The 16178-nt window shown below is 35.1% G+C and overlaps 1 protein-coding gene across 1 annotated transcript in view; it reads right to left on the reverse strand.

The window, feature by feature from the left end:
* The window catches only part of LOC121739396 (protein N-terminal asparagine amidohydrolase), a 101065-nt gene extending 88114 nt beyond the window's left edge, over nt 1–12951 (reverse strand). The window contains exon 1 of the mRNA XM_042131853.1: nt 12916–12951. The gene's annotated coding sequence lies outside the window, so the exon portion shown is untranslated. The remainder of the gene's footprint in view (nt 1–12915) is intronic.
* Nucleotides 12952–16178: the final 3227 nt, after the last annotated feature.

Consider the following 16178-nt stretch of genomic DNA (forward strand, 5'->3'; position numbering starts at 1 on the left):
TGAGTTTTTTATATAATATATCATTGGCGAAAAATTAGGGGTCAGTAGGTCGGCCAAAATCTTCATACCCCTTTTGGAAGCTTTTAAATCACTCTCCTCTGTTGGCAAAATTAGAAGTCCTGTTTTTATAGAGGTTTTTTTTGATTACTTAATCATTCTGTGTTATAAAAGTTGACCAATCGTGTTATGCTATGGGTAATTCAAAGATAAAGACATGATGAATACTGACAATAAACTTTAATTTCTTAGCTTTAGTCATTATAGAGAAAAATCGATATTGCTGCAGCCAAATTAAGTGGTGGATAGCCTTATCAGGAAGCGGTGAAACAGGCCCTTAACAATCTATCAGTAAGTATTTGATAAATTTATTAAAATAAAAATTTAATATCATTTTACTAAGTTATATTGGTACAGTTAGTTTATTTACAAATCACGCAAAAAGCTTTTATTATCATGCAAATTAATATATTGAGGATTTTAACTTAATAGTTAAAATTTTTAGGGAGAAATTTATTTTCTTCTTTATTAGACTATTTTAATAAAATCTTTTTTTTTTTAGTTCTTTGTTTATAATTTATTTTTTGTTGTTTAATATATTTGGCTAGGCTTTCTTAGTCTGTTTGATAGTAGTTTGTTTTGTTTCAAGAATTTGTTAAAATCTGATTAACTTAAGTCCTTATGAAATCGTACTCGACTTTGACCAGTGAAAAATCGGTTTAGCGGTTTGTGCGTGAAGAGGTAACAGACAGACAGACACAGTTTCGCATTTATAATATTAGAATGGAACTGTAGTATGTATGGATATATAGGGCATACCGTTAACTTTTCGAAATTTCATGTAAATCTTGTATTTTATTAAAAGCCAAGGAGTAAGGACTAACAAAGCATAATAATTCATTTCAAAACCTTATTATTTGAATAATCAATTTAACTTAAGTTGTAAGTCGATAAAATCAATTTAGGATTTCCTCAGCCCAATACTTAATCCAAATTAAGATGTTTAACTTAAAAACTTATTAATAACGCAGCTTCTGAATGGGTTGAAGGTGGTAAAATAATAAGTAGATAAAGTGGGTAACTAACAATTTGAAAACTGTAGATTTTTTTTTACATAAATGGGAGCTTTATGACCTGGAAATGATTTAAAATCAAAAATGTTTATTTTAAGTATACGGTGTCTAACAAAAATAAGTGATAATACTTTAGGGTGTGTACGTGTTCCTTGTAGAGAGTTCACTGTGAAAGTAGCCGCGCTGAAAAACGATTTTTTTCCACTTTTGTATAGGCAAGGGCCCGAGCGTCACGAGTTTCCCCATACAAAAGTGAAAAAAAAAATCGTCTTTTAGCGCGGCTACTTTCACAGTGAACTCTCTACAAGGAACACGTACACACCCTAAAGTATTATCACTTATTTTTGTTACACCCTGTAGATAGATGAAGAAGTAGGTAATTTACAAGGTTTGTTCAAATTATGAGGAAAAAATGAGTTATTGTTTTAAAAAGTTTTCAATTTACATTTACATATTTAAAGCGGAAACGCACCGTTAGCACTTTTTTTTTTAATGAAATAAGGTGCCCCCTTATAACGAGCAAACGGGTCACCTGATGGAAAGCAACTTCCGTCGCCCATGGACACTCGCAGCATCAGAAGAGCTGCAGGTGCGTTGCCGGCCTTTTAAGAGGGAATAGGGTAATAGGCGAGGGTAGGGATGGGATGGGAAGGGAATAGGGGAGGGTAGGGAAGGGATAAGGGTAGGGGATTGGGCCTCCGGTAAACGCACTCACTCGGCGAAACACAGCGCAAGTGCTGTTTCACGCCGGTTTTCTGAGAGAACGTGGTATTTCTGCGGTCAAGCCAGCCCATTCGTGCCGAAGCATGGCTCTCCCACGTATAAAATCGTACATTCTTGAAAGATAATACAGAGGTACAAGATTAATTTAAGCCATTTCGCTTTGCCGACAACAAGAAAGTCCTAAATTCTTTATGTTATAAATAAATTATTTAGTATTTACCCACTTCAACCACTGACGTCTTCAATTAATAATCGTCTTAAGTAAGTTTCGGTTAATCTCCTTACAGTCCGAAGTGGTAAGTGTTACAAATGGAAGGGTCTACTGGCCCTATACTTTATTTATGTGTCGATTACCCTTACCGAGTACTACAACGAGACAGTGTTCTCGGCCGAGCACACATTTATTATCCACATGCTCGACCGAGGGCACTGTCTCGCTTTACTCGGTAGGTGTAATCAAGACATATCAGCCCCAGAAGTTCGAAAGCAGGTCATTTACTCTACCCAATTTGTCTATACATATATAAACAAAATTCCATGTACGATTTAAAATTGTCACAATAGCTTTAATAAAAAAAGAACAGCATAGATTGTGGATATTGATTTTACAGTTCGACAAGGCTTGAAATGAACGTGGCGAGAAATGGAACTAACGCTGTTTTCATACAAAAACATCATTTTTGACAGTTCTCCTTTACCAGCAGCGCCCATTGACATATTCATTTAAAGCCTTGGAGCACTATAATTGTAAATGTGAATAAAAGATTACTGAAAGACTGCTTCAAGCCTGATGGCTGCTTCAGGCTTTATTTGGAGTAAAATTTACAACTTCCAAAATTGATACTAGATCATTATAAATGCGAAAGTGTGTGTGTCTGTTTGTCACCTCTTCACGCCCAAACCGGTGAACCGATTATTCTGTAATTTTGTATAAAGCTACTTTGAATCCCGAGAAAGAACATCGGATACTTTTTATCCGGAAAAATACACGGTTCCCGCGCGATAAACCATTTTTGACGCAACGGAGTTGCGGGCGTCATCTAGTTCATAAATTACCTATAAATGTTGAGTAACGAATAACGATACAAATACAAGTATGAAGCAACTAATAAATTCAAAACCACGACACACAAATTCAATAGACAATCCACCGGTAAGCCATAAAAGGGATCATAAATAAACCTTTTTCCTAATCTTAATAACGAATCTTCCGTTTCAATATTCAATAAGCGAACTTATCTAAGTCGAAGAAGACCGTTGGAAGTTATTATCAATTGAATTAGAGCTAATGGCAATTTAAATGTTAGAACAAACTGTAATAGGCTACATTTAAAGCAAGCTTACATTAGTCGTATTAAGTTAATTAAGAGGTGATTATGTGTTGAGAGGTAGGCCGATTAGTTAAAGAGTAGGTAATTGTTAATTAATACGGTTTAAAAATAAAATGTTTATCTCACGGGTTCCGTAAAATTTGGGCAGGACTTTGAGTTAACAAAATAAAAAATTGGAATTATGAAATATATCGGTTTTGTAAGGGACATTTGCAAGGATTAAATGGATGTAGGAAGATCATCTCACTAAATATCCTCGAATCTAATATTATGAAAGTGTGGACTAAGTTCTAATACCTACTGTGTTTTAGGTGCGTATGCCGTAGCGTAGCCATGAAGTGGTAAAATAAGGGTTATTTCTAAGCAAATAACTAATAAAATATCACTACACTATGTATCGGTAATCTGCGAATCTGATGGGTGGAGTTGGGCGGAGCCGGGGCGCAGAGCTAGCGCATAAACAATATCCCGATACCGTATCTTAAATAGTAAATATCCACTGAATATAGACTATGTAATAGTCGGTAGAATGTAATAAGTTGGCACCAAGCTTGGTCCTAGTGCCAACCTAGTGCTTATATTTCAATCCGAGGTAACCTATCTTGGTTTGAAAAGAACTATCGAAAAGAACCTTAGACGACGCTCGTTACGTAAAATGCGCTGCATAGTACACAAAACTGTAACACCACTTTTTATGATAATGTTTAACAAGTCCTAAAACATAGTAAAACTATGGCAAAAAAACACTGCAGAATAAACAAGAACCTGCAATTGGTTTAATAAATCATGGTTAGAAGGCGGAAACGGGCAATATCAAAGATGCAAAGATCAGACACACAATGATACAAAGCCGTGGAGGAATCGTCACGACTGAACCTCTCAATTTCTAAAACAAACCCACGTCAAGCGATTATGCTGCAGCGGCTACCGTTACTACTTCCCCTACTGTTGGTTTACGAAATACTACTGAAAGTAGAGAAGACTAAGGAATGTCTGTCATTCCTCAGTCAAGAATTATTCGAAATATATTATATTTGATAAATTAATAAGTGCACAATATAAGATTAAGAATGAACAAAATGTGATAGCCACAATTATACAAAATATTTAAAAGTACACCCAATTTAGATTTTAGGCTAATTAGAAATTTGAGACCCCATTTGAGAATTCACGTAGTCTATTCCGCTATTCCTCAAATCAAATAGGCCTTCTCTTTCATAAGGGTATACAAAGAACGAGAAAGAATACAGAATTTAGTTTATTTTATTCCACAATGGCGCAAAAGGGAAAAAATTTATTAAGTAACTTATTTTCGACAAGTGTCTTAATTCCTATTAAATAGTAAGCCAACAAAATTATATTGGCTTTGGGCCTTTGGCAAAGTAACACGCGAAGAGAGATAAAATTTTAAATAAGCAGAAAAATAAAGTCCAGAAACCAGTGGTAACGCCAGTACAGTAGACATGTTCGGTTTAAAATTCCTTCGCTTGTAGAGTGTACAGCAAAAAATAGGTCCGCATTATGCGGAGTGCGGACGCGAAGCGGCGCGCGGCGTGCTGCACGACTGCTGGCTGCTACATACCGAGTGAGATGTCAATATGATGTCATGTGGGAGACAGTGGCACTGGTGAATGGATTCATAATAACCACTGACCTCCATTATACAAGTACGCTGGACTTAAGATACCCTTTGAAATGGCAGCTATTTTTTTGCCTATTTGAAACGGAATCTGCGCCCCCAATGCGGGGGAAGAGAACTTAATCTGATGTAAAAATGACGTTTGAATGTCGCCATATTGGCGCTGATAGCAGTGGTGGGAGTACTTGGAACTAATACTAGTGATGATAACCAATAGCGACTAAGCGGCCATTTAGTTCTCTTTCACCGCATTGGGGGCGCTGATTCCGCTTCAAATAGGCACAAAAACAGTTGGGTATCATAAGTCCAGCGTACTTGTATAATGGACGTCAGTGATAATAACCAATAAAAGCCGGACATAACTTGACAGCAATACTGCTGTCATAATAATTGTCCAAACAGTTTTATGTATCTATATACTTATATTAATACGCGAGAGAAAAACTTTGTATCCCTTTTGACGAAAACTGGGGAAACTTAGGTGATTTAAGGTGAATGAAATTATGCACAGTAATGCTAAGTACTCACATGCGGTTTTGCTCGATAGTTTTACTCCAAATCGATTAATAATTACTGTGTGGGCCGCAAAACTGACAGCTCGAAGGCTCGCATCGAGCCGGCTTGATGGAATTAAATATATCGGTTTAGAATAAAACTATCGAGCAATGCTGAATGTGTAGACGAAATCCGGAGCCGCGGATTTTGCTCGACGTTATTGCTCGATCGAGCAAAACCGTATATGTGAGTACTTAGCATTATAGTTTATATTATGGTGAAGGAGTGCCGATGCACAACTCACAAATTACGCTCGTTTGGCTGCACCCTAAGTGGAGGGATCTTGTTTTTCAGTGCCGGACATTTTTGGCAGTTGCCACCCTCAAGTCTAATACTGTAAGTTTAATAGGGACTCCAATACAAAAAACACAATCTTTGTTTTTAAAATGGTACGGTACGGAAGCCTTTGTGCGCGAGTCCGGCAAGGTAGGTACTTGGCCGATTTTTTTATATTGTGTCTCAATATATTTAACTCTTTCTAGATTGGTGTTAATTTTAAACCTACATACTATGGGGGTGTACCCATCTCAAGTGACTACTTTATTGGCTTCTTATCGTCTTGTCTTATTTCGTATCATTGTTTCTGTTATCTGGAAGAGGTCAACTGTTGTTTGCATTCATTTGAATATTGACTCTGCTGTATTATTCAACACCAACAAATGTCGTCAAAAGGTTTAAGTCGAAGAATATGGATAAAAAAAAGTTTTACAATTCTGAGTACTTAATATGATAAAAGTTGTTATGTTTTAAATAATATTTTGTTTAAAATGACAATGATTCTATAGATTTTTCCATAATACAACACACAACATCCATTAATTATAATTATTCTATTACACAACACTAATAAAATGGTAGATTTTCCATTTTATTAGTGTTTTCCTACTCAGAATTGGGAAACTTATTTTATCCAGAAATTACTGTTATAAAACTTTTTTTTCATTTTGTTTGAAATCAATTAATTATATTTAATATTCATTATATTAGATTTTTATAGTCATTGATTGAGTTTTATAAAGTTTGGCGCCGATTCATTTTGTTGATTAGTGTTTTATGGTTTCCAATAATTAATAAATAATTAATTATGATTAATTTTTTGTTTGACACAAAAATCATTTTCCACTTTGTAATAGTGCCGAAAACTGTAATTAAATCTCAACAATTTAATTAATAATTTACTGGAAGCATAAATAAATTCAAATTTTGCTCTGGCAATCAAATAATAATAATATATAACTATTATACAGAATGACTGGTGAGTGGTGACTGGTGTGACATGTTCAATACTCGAGGACGTGATAATATTTGGCCATTATATTAGAACTGTGCTTTATTTATGAGAACCGTTTTATGTCCTATTTTTAAATTAAATAAGTATTAGAAAGTTATGTGCAATCTTTAAATTGAAGTAGTTTATGTTTTAACTTAAAGATTATACTAGATATTTGACCGAGCTTTGCTCGGTATTCGATAAAACACCAATAAAATGACATTTTCTAAAAATGATTCCTAGCTAGATCGATTAATCGCCCCCGAAACCCCCTGTATACTAAATTTCATGAAAATCTTTGGAGCCGACTCCGAGATTCCAATTATATGTATATATACAAGAATTGCTCGTTTAAACTTTAAAGATATAAGATAATATTCTCGTGGCGCGGGGCACCTAAACTTTATTCGTTATTTTTCTTGTCATTGTAGTGAGTAAAGATTTAATTAATATAATTATGTGATAAGTGATAACTGATAACTTTTTAGACATCTCCTCTACAATAGAATACTAAGAGAACCCTTATGAAATTTCCCAAGCCTCATATCCCTATCATTCCAACCGTATATGAGTAATATAGCGGTAATAGAATACCTGTAACTGCAGGCCCATTCGGAAATTGATAGATACTTTTGTGGGAGTGTGGTTTCGATTCCCATACGTGTGTTATTACGTTGTTACGGCCTGGGGTGTATTAATCCGTCAAATTGCTGCCTCCTAATGTCCCCCGCCCCCTGGCGCACAATAGTGCTAGTAATTACTAAGGATACTAGCTGGTCTTAGGTATCTAAGCGGTACATCTACATTTATAACTCCATCTTACTTACTAATAAAATGTCCATACTGTGTGATCCAAATCGATATTATTCCTCACCTTTACTAATACTATAAATTCGAAAGTGTTTCTGTCTGTCTGTCTTATTCTGACTGTCTGTTACCTTTACACGCGTACAGTACGTCGCTGAAACGATTTAGATAAGATTCGGTATGGAGACACTGAGAGACGGAAAAGTACATTTATAGAAATATGTATAAGTATATTATAATATGTATTATGTTATAAGTATTCTTGTACCAGACAACAAATGAATCGGTGCTCTGTGCTGTGCAAGTAAGCTTATGACTAAAATATCATTTAAATGCTGACTTATTTATTTACTTAATTTAGTAAAGACTTAAAGCTAGTGAAAACATAGGTCACAGAAATCCTTAAATATTCCGACGATTAGAATTTCAAAACAACTTTAACATAATAGGTACACAATAATATTGTCCTTGTTAAATGTAACAAAAATCTGTGTTTTTACAAATTAACATACAAAGTATGTTTATCACTAAACTTATGGTAATTAATTCTTCACCCTTGCATTTGTATCCGTAAAGGGAAGGAAATGTGTCGTAAACTACAGGATATATTACGATTTTTAAGGGATTTTATATTCCCTAATTACAAAAAAAAATGGAAGAATTTTTATTAGGACTTGATTTGAAGGAATATCTAATTTGTTTACTGTTTAGTATGGCTACTATGCTCATTTGAGCAAAGATGGTTGCTAAACTGTTCCTGCAGGTCCATGTTATTTGGTGAATGAAAACCATGTTAGTCATGATCTATCAGCTGGGCTTGACCTGACCAAATTACGGAGTTCCATCATATTTTGCCTATGACTCAATAGGAAATATTAGTACTGCAATATCTTCACTCTACCAGCATGGACAGTAAACAAAAAGTTATTGTCGATGTTTGACATCGTTTCTGTCAATATTAACAACGTGTGGAACATATCGGTCGGATTATTTACTGCATGTGCAGTGTGCTAGTCGCAGGCGCCCTCTGCTTCGACGATTGCGTTCCCTAATTTTTGAAAGTATACGTTTATGCCCAAATTATGACATCTCATTCTGTAGGTATCATCTTTCAAATCGCTGACACTAGCTATTCCTTACGGGAGGTCATTTTTAAAGAAAAAGAATTCGGTATCCTCATACCGACAATTTTTCACGCCAGGCACATCTTCCCAACACATCGAGGTCCGGGTGACTTATAGCTGAGGGCCGCAAATTGTCGGCAAATCTTCTGAAATTGCATCGTGAGTCTCGCGCATGAACAAAGGGAAGCGTTTATGAGCCAGATCGACACAATGTTATCTCAATACTTAACGTCCTGGCTATTTACATTGTCTTCGGGGTCCGTAGTCCGTTTGTTAAGTTTGCAGCGAAACATCGGTGCAAAGTCAACCGATGATGCGACCGCACTAAGCAATAAGCTTTGAAGAAAAATTGTTAGCCATTTTTCACTAAAACATGTGGTGGGTTAGGGTTGAAACAGCGGGAGATACTGTAAATAAGGCTTTCGTCTCTTTTTAGTTTACTACTGGCTTTCTCAGCTTGGACTTTATCACTTAAAAGGTAGCGGATATACGTATGCAAAGTTTTTCACTTCGGAAATAAATTACCGAATTGAAAATGTAGAGATTTCTCTACCTGTGGACTCCAGTAAATAAAACAATGAGATTGGCTAATGCCAATCAGAATGTTGCATTTTAATTAGTTCCTTATTTCGACGCTCGTAAGGCATTAGACAAGGCCTTATTTGCTTAACAAATAGGCGAAAGGTTTGCTGTGGTACTTTTTCGCTGGGCAATTTAATTCAAATTGGCACAGTCGTTTTATACCTTTTATTACAAGAAACTTGCTTGGTCAAATAAATTACCAAACCTTCATAAAAATTGAGAAGCATAAGTCTGAATTAAATCAGATACATTGCTGCTGAAAATATTTAAAAAAAGCAAGTTAAAAAGAAGAAGGAGAACATTGCATGCCTGTATTCCGAGGAAGCCCCAGTGTTCCAGATTTGAAATTATTGTTGTTTTTGAAACGGCCAGCATCGCCTCCGGTGGCAACGGTGTTCGGTGCGTGCAGCGTGACTGTACTAGCTCTATTAGAATCAGTTATATTATCGCTTTACGATCTGTCTCATATTGTCTGACCTGACTGTCCTAGCTCCTTCAATGTTTGACTGAAATTGACTGCCATCACCCATATAATTAGGTACTACAGGAAAAACACCTATAAATCCTCTGGTGCTACGCAAATTGACCATTTGTACCATTATTTGTACAAATATTTTTGACAAGGGTTTGCTTTAATGACAAAAGGACCTAGTTTTGAATTAAATTACTAAAATTTTGACACGTCCTCAGTATGCTCTCTAGGCCAGAATCTTAACCGAATTTCTGGCTTTCCGTCTCAAAACAATGGTCATTAATATACCTACAGAATTTTCTGCAATTTATTATTTGCCGCCTGATTCCAAAAAGACGCACAGAATTTCTTATTTACCTCATTCTGAAATCACACGGCATTTTACAAGTATTCCGTAGTTATAAATTCCACCTGTAGGTGGCGTCCCGGCCGCGGTATCTTATTACTGAATATCTCCCATAGCTATTTATTAGATTGAGTCGTGAGAGCGGCCGCGGTAGCCAGTAGCCGCGAAATAAACAAATAGAATGTGCCAGCCTTTATAATATAAAGTAACCGCTAAGGGCTGTTTTATACACTATAGAGTATATCTTCTCTTATATATAAAAATGGATTTTCAAATGTGTTAGTCGCGCTAAAACTCGAAAACGGCTGAACGGATTGGGCTGATTTTAGTCTTAAAATATTCGTAGAAGTCCAGGGAAGGTTTTAAAGTGACACGAAGTTCACCGGGACAACAGCTAGAATACAATATTATTATGTTTTCTGAATTGTTTGCAGCAATCAAAAAATGAGAAAATTCTATTACAAAGTCGACAAAGTCAATGTCAAAGTTACATTGAACGCACTTCATGGCCGGTGTCATTATTCCAATCCAGTAATCCAATCCAGCGCTAAATTATTACTGTATAGTCTGTCAAAAAAGTGAAGAAATTAAAAAGTGGCAATCGTAGTGTCATCCCTTTTTTCTTAGATTGATTTTAAAGGGATGACACTACGATGTTGCCAGTTGCCACTTTTTAATTTCTTCACTTTTTTGACAGGCTATAATAAAGTAAACATTTACATTATTCCAGTCATATCCAATCCAGCGCTAGATTGGATTGTGGAATACTTTAATCCCATCAAAAACATCCTGTAAAAAAACCAAGTCTCGCAACTCAGTTTTTATACCGTAAAAATTTATGAGATCCATGCAATACCAAGTCGGTTTATTTATTCAGTCCCTACCTAGGGGACCTTCTGTCTCAAGTTAGTATGGGTACGTAAGTTACTATCATATCAATATTAAAAATCTTTTACGTTTTAAATAAATAGATCGACTTGGACATCGCATGAAAACACAATGTATGTTACAATTTATACATAATTATTATAATATTAAGTATCAGATTGTTAAGTCTATTGCGCTCCATGCGATTGATGCAGGCCCGTACATGTAGTGCTGTGTGATACTGTATAGTGTTATACTAAATCTAATCATGCGATGTCCAAGTCGATCTATTTATTTAAAACGTAAAAGATTTTTGATATTGATATGATAATAACTTACGTACCTATACTAACTTGAGACAGAAGGTCGCCTAGGTAGGGACTGAATAAATTAACCGACTTGGTATTGCATGGATCTCATAAATATTTACGGTATAAAAACTGAGTTGCGAGACTTGGTTTTTTTACAGGATGTTTTTGATGGGATCTCACTTCTTTTTGTAGAGTCCTACTTTTCTCCTTTATGGCACCTTTTACTACTATAAATATCAATAACGATTTTTATAACAAACAAAATATAAAACTTACAATTACTTAATAATAATGTAATCATTATGTATACAGTATTACTATACTACTTGCCTTTCATGACTATCCAATATCCATACTAATATTATTATCAATGCGAAAGTGTGTTTGTTTGTTTGATTGTCCTTCCTTCACGGCCTAGCGAAGCAACCAATCAACTTGATTTTTGACCTAGACTTAGTTGAAAGGATGAAGAGTAACATAGGCTATATTTGGTCTTGGAAAAACGTCAGGTTTCCAAAGGAGGTTTACAAGAATATTCGTATTTTACGCGATCTTTGAATTCCACGCGAGCGAAGCCGCGGGCAAAAGCTAGTGCTTCATACCTATCTACAACTATTACTCCTTCGAATGTACGTACGGAAATATCGATGGTACCGGTACAATGATTCATAAATTGCAATTAATGTAACTTTGTAATCTTATACATGTAAGAATATGGGATTACAAAGTTGTTCACGAAGTTAGAGAAAGAAGAAGAAAACTGGACAGTAATTATGAAATGTTTATTAGGTTTTCCCTTAATTAAGACACTAAACACTAGCTAGATATCTTTCTACCGACGATAAACCGGAGATATTGATGGTACGGGTACAATGATTAATAAACCGCAAATGTAACTTTGTAATCCTATACATTTATATGGGATTACAAAGTTATTTACGAAGTTAGTGTATCTAGAAAACCAGACAGAAATTTTGAAATATTTGAATTTTCCCTTGATTTAGACACTAAACACTAATTATATTCTAAGTTTGAAGGTTCTATGTCTACTAGATGTGCCTTAGACTTTTGGTGATCGGTCAGTCAGTCAGTCAGTCAGTCAGTGACAAAATTAAGAAACTTTAACAAGTTACAGCTCTTAAACTACTCGTTCAAATTGAATAAAATTTTAAATATACCGTGTTTATATAATGCTTGCTTAACAACTAAAAATTCAGGCTTGTTGGTTAATCCACAATGAAGTTATAGGGGGTCAAAAAGGGCCTGAATTGGTTCGAGAAAAGGATGGTACGGCCGTGCCGCTTTTTTGCTCGACTTGGCGGGGGCACTGCCGTGCCCCCAGAACCCGCTATAAACATAAAATCTTAATTAAAGTGAAAAATGAGGGGATGAACCACTAACAAACTAACTAACGATAGCATTTTGCAACATCCGTGTAATTACTTATTTTCCCCCAATCTTGTAATTCATTCGTCTATTTCATCACCTGGCTAATATATCTAGCTATACATAGAATCCACATTTTCTCGATTTCAAATCATTTTCCCTGTCCTAAAGTTCTCCATTTATGCAAAAAAAACGGCAGTTTTCACATTGTTACTTACGTGGTTCATCCAATCATGTCTTGAATTATGTGACATGCAATGACGCCTATATATAACGGAACGTATACCATACATAGCCTTCACAAAGTAATGTAAAGGCTAATGCTCAGTTTTATATTAAGTACCTATAGTGAAAACAAAGACAGTCTACTTAGTGTGTTCTTCACGCAAAGCTTTAAGATGTTTTTTTCAATAATATTTTAAAAGCACTTACGGATTCCACAAAGAACTTTTCTAATTCCCGGCGTTTCAACTCTTCGGCAGCCGTGGTTCGGCTGAAACAAAAATATAATTTAATTAAAATAATATTAAACTGTTAATAATACTTACAGCATAATATTATATCAATAACTGTTTGATGTGAAATCGCACGCGCAGGCGCATTTAATAAAGCGTTTATTCCTCTATTACTTAATCTGATAGGACGGTTGTAAAGCTAAAATCGGAAAATTATTTTGTAGTTTTGTTTTGCACAATAGATAATACAAAATTAACGGCAATGCAGTAAAGTAAGTAAACTGACTTGTTATTATCCACCTTTTTGGTAAAAGGTGGCCCCGTGCGAGTTTCTTACGCCGGTAACCGGTTCTTCTCGGCGGGGTAATTCCCGAACCGGTGGTAGGCCTCATGTAGACGCGACATTCTAAAAGTGTTAACTTTGGTAACCTACTTAGAAATAAATATTTTTCATTTCATTTCATGACGTTTTGTCCGTCAAGCGACTATTTCTACGTACCAGACAAGAACAAACAAACATCGTTTTTATTAGTAAGTTTAATAATAATTTATCATGCCTCCACCATAAATAGTTGTCGATAACGACTTATGGTAAATATCGCGGCTCCTCGCACACTTATAGAATGCTTTACGACGACAACAAAATATACTGAGCTTAGTACGGTCAGCAACCAGCATACAGACATAGAAATGAAAAGAACATAGAGAATGCCAACCGGAAGCACTTCAAGAACTATTACAAGAAGCATTTTCAAGACAAGGACAACAAGATTTTAATTTTTTGATCAATGATTATTATCTGCATTGTGTGATTATCCAAAATGTAATTAAAAAAATTACATTTTGGATTAAAAGTACCCAATCAAAGGAAAAGGGACCCTATTACTGAGACTTCGATGTCTGTCCGTCTGTCTCCATGCTTTAACTCAAGAACCGCTATAGTTACACTTCTGTAATTTTCACAGATAGTGTATTTCTGTTGCCGCTATAACGACAAATACTAAAAACAAAATAAAATAAATATTTAACCCCTATAAATTACGTTTGTAGTATGGGAGCCCGCCCCTCCCAGTACCATACAACAAACGTAATTCTTTTGGTCTTTTTAGGGTTCCGTACCTCAAAAGGAAAAAACGGAACCCTTATAGGATCACTTTGTTGTCCGTCTGTCCGTCCATCCGTCTGTCAAGACCCTTTTTCTCAGGAACGCGTGGAGGTATGAAGCTGAAATTTATATCAATTACTCAGGTCTACTGTCCCTTGAAGCTGTGAAAAAATCAAACTTCTAAGCCAACGCAATCAAAAGATACAGCCGTTTATGCCGCAAATTTTCGACACTTGCAAGGGAATCAAAACCTGCAGGGTGCTTCCCGTGAACTCAGAATCTTGAAATTTGGTACGAAGCAACGTCTTATAGCATAGATAAAGGAAAAATTACGAAAACCATAAATTTTTAGTTACATCACATAATATATTTTTTTTTAATAATTTTAAACTTACTACCCATTTCCTCATAAACGCGTAGAGGTATTAAATTGAAATTCATACCAAATACTCAGGTCTATAATACCTTTAAGCTGTAACAAAATCAAACTTCTATGTCAACGCAATCAAAAGAAACAGCAATTTAAGCTGCATATTTTGAAACTCGCAAGTACTCGCAAGGGAATCAAAACCTAAAGGGTACTTCCAGTCGACCTAGAATCTTGAAATTTGGCATGAAGCAACGTTTTATAGCACACATAAAGGAAAAATTCCGAAAACCTTAAATTTTTAGTTACATTACAAAATATATATTTTTTAATAAATATAAACTTATTACTTTTTTCCTCATGAACGCGTAGAGCTATTACTTAAACGATAAAGAGATCTTTGTCTTAAATTTATGCTCCTCCATCTTTCCCCATTGTAATGTTATGGATTTCATTTTGCAATAAAAATACCATAGTTATGACTCGATTGTCGTAATGAACGAACTTTGTAAACCTTGCAGGTTTGTACGGAACAAACGTAGTGATTATATTCTCTTTGTACGGAACCCTCGGTGCGCGAGTCCGACTCGCACTTGGCCGGTTTTTTTGCTTGTAATCAATAATGGTAGCGGGTAGGCACTTGAAATACTCACAAGATTCTAAATTATATTTGTTCTTTAATAATTCATAAAAAAAATTAAAATAAAATAAATATTTAAAAAACATAATATTTGGCCAACTTTCGTTCAATAATGGTACGGAACCATTCGTGCGCGAGTCCGACTAGCACTTGGCCGATTATTTAGTTATTTTTATCGAAAAAAGTATACAATATTTTTGTTACGCTAGGCCATAATAGGCGTGTGGTATACTAGCGCAGAGTCGAAGAAGTGTTGCAAATAGTGTCTTTGTTAATTGTTAATATTTAAAATAAAATATAAAACTAGATAAAACTGGCGTATCGAAAGCGAATTATCAAAATTGAACATAAGAAATTCAACCTTAACTCCTGAGCGTTAAGCACTCATTACTTCTGAGAGACGCGCGCATTCGCACGAATTCACTAGAATGCGCGCGTCTTTTTGAAATCTCAGAAGTAATGTGTGCTTTACTGGACTGGAGTTAATGTTGAAATTCTTATGTTCAATTTTGGTAATTCGTTTTTTAATTATTGTCTTTACTCCATAGTCCATGGTATTAACAATAATTAACATAGACACTATTTGCAACACAGAAGAATCACTGAAAACCTGTACGGTAATTTTGCAGACCGTACTTCGAGGATGCGTTATGGACTTTCTATTTCGCGGCTCTTAGTACTTTATGGTTGTTTATATGGTCGCTTAATCGAATATTCGTGTCCTGATCATTAATTATTATTACATTAAAGTTTTCTAGGGAACTTCAAAGTTAAAGAAAATGCAGTTTTTAGTGAAAAGTTACTGTAATTTTGTCGAAACCGGTCGTGTGAAATTGTGATAAAATAAATTAATAAAGTGGAATAGGTGCATGAAATTAAGTGTATATTATTACTGAGAAACATGAATTTCCACCAAGAGTTACAGTGCATTCAATATTAATATGAAAAAATACTAGTTTTTAATAAAACATTGCAAATCCTGCATTGCGTATTCTTAATTTGAAATTGTTAATATTTTGCTCAGGTACGCTGAAGCCAAAATACAAAGCTTAAGCTGCTGCCATGATGTAAGATTTGACTGACAGTCCATACATCTTCCATGTATTTATATTTTATAGTTGGGGAGGG

This window comes from Aricia agestis, chromosome Z (assembly GCF_905147365.1).
Source record: "Aricia agestis chromosome Z, ilAriAges1.1, whole genome shotgun sequence".
NCBI classification, from domain to species: Eukaryota; Metazoa; Arthropoda; class Insecta; order Lepidoptera; family Lycaenidae; genus Aricia; species Aricia agestis.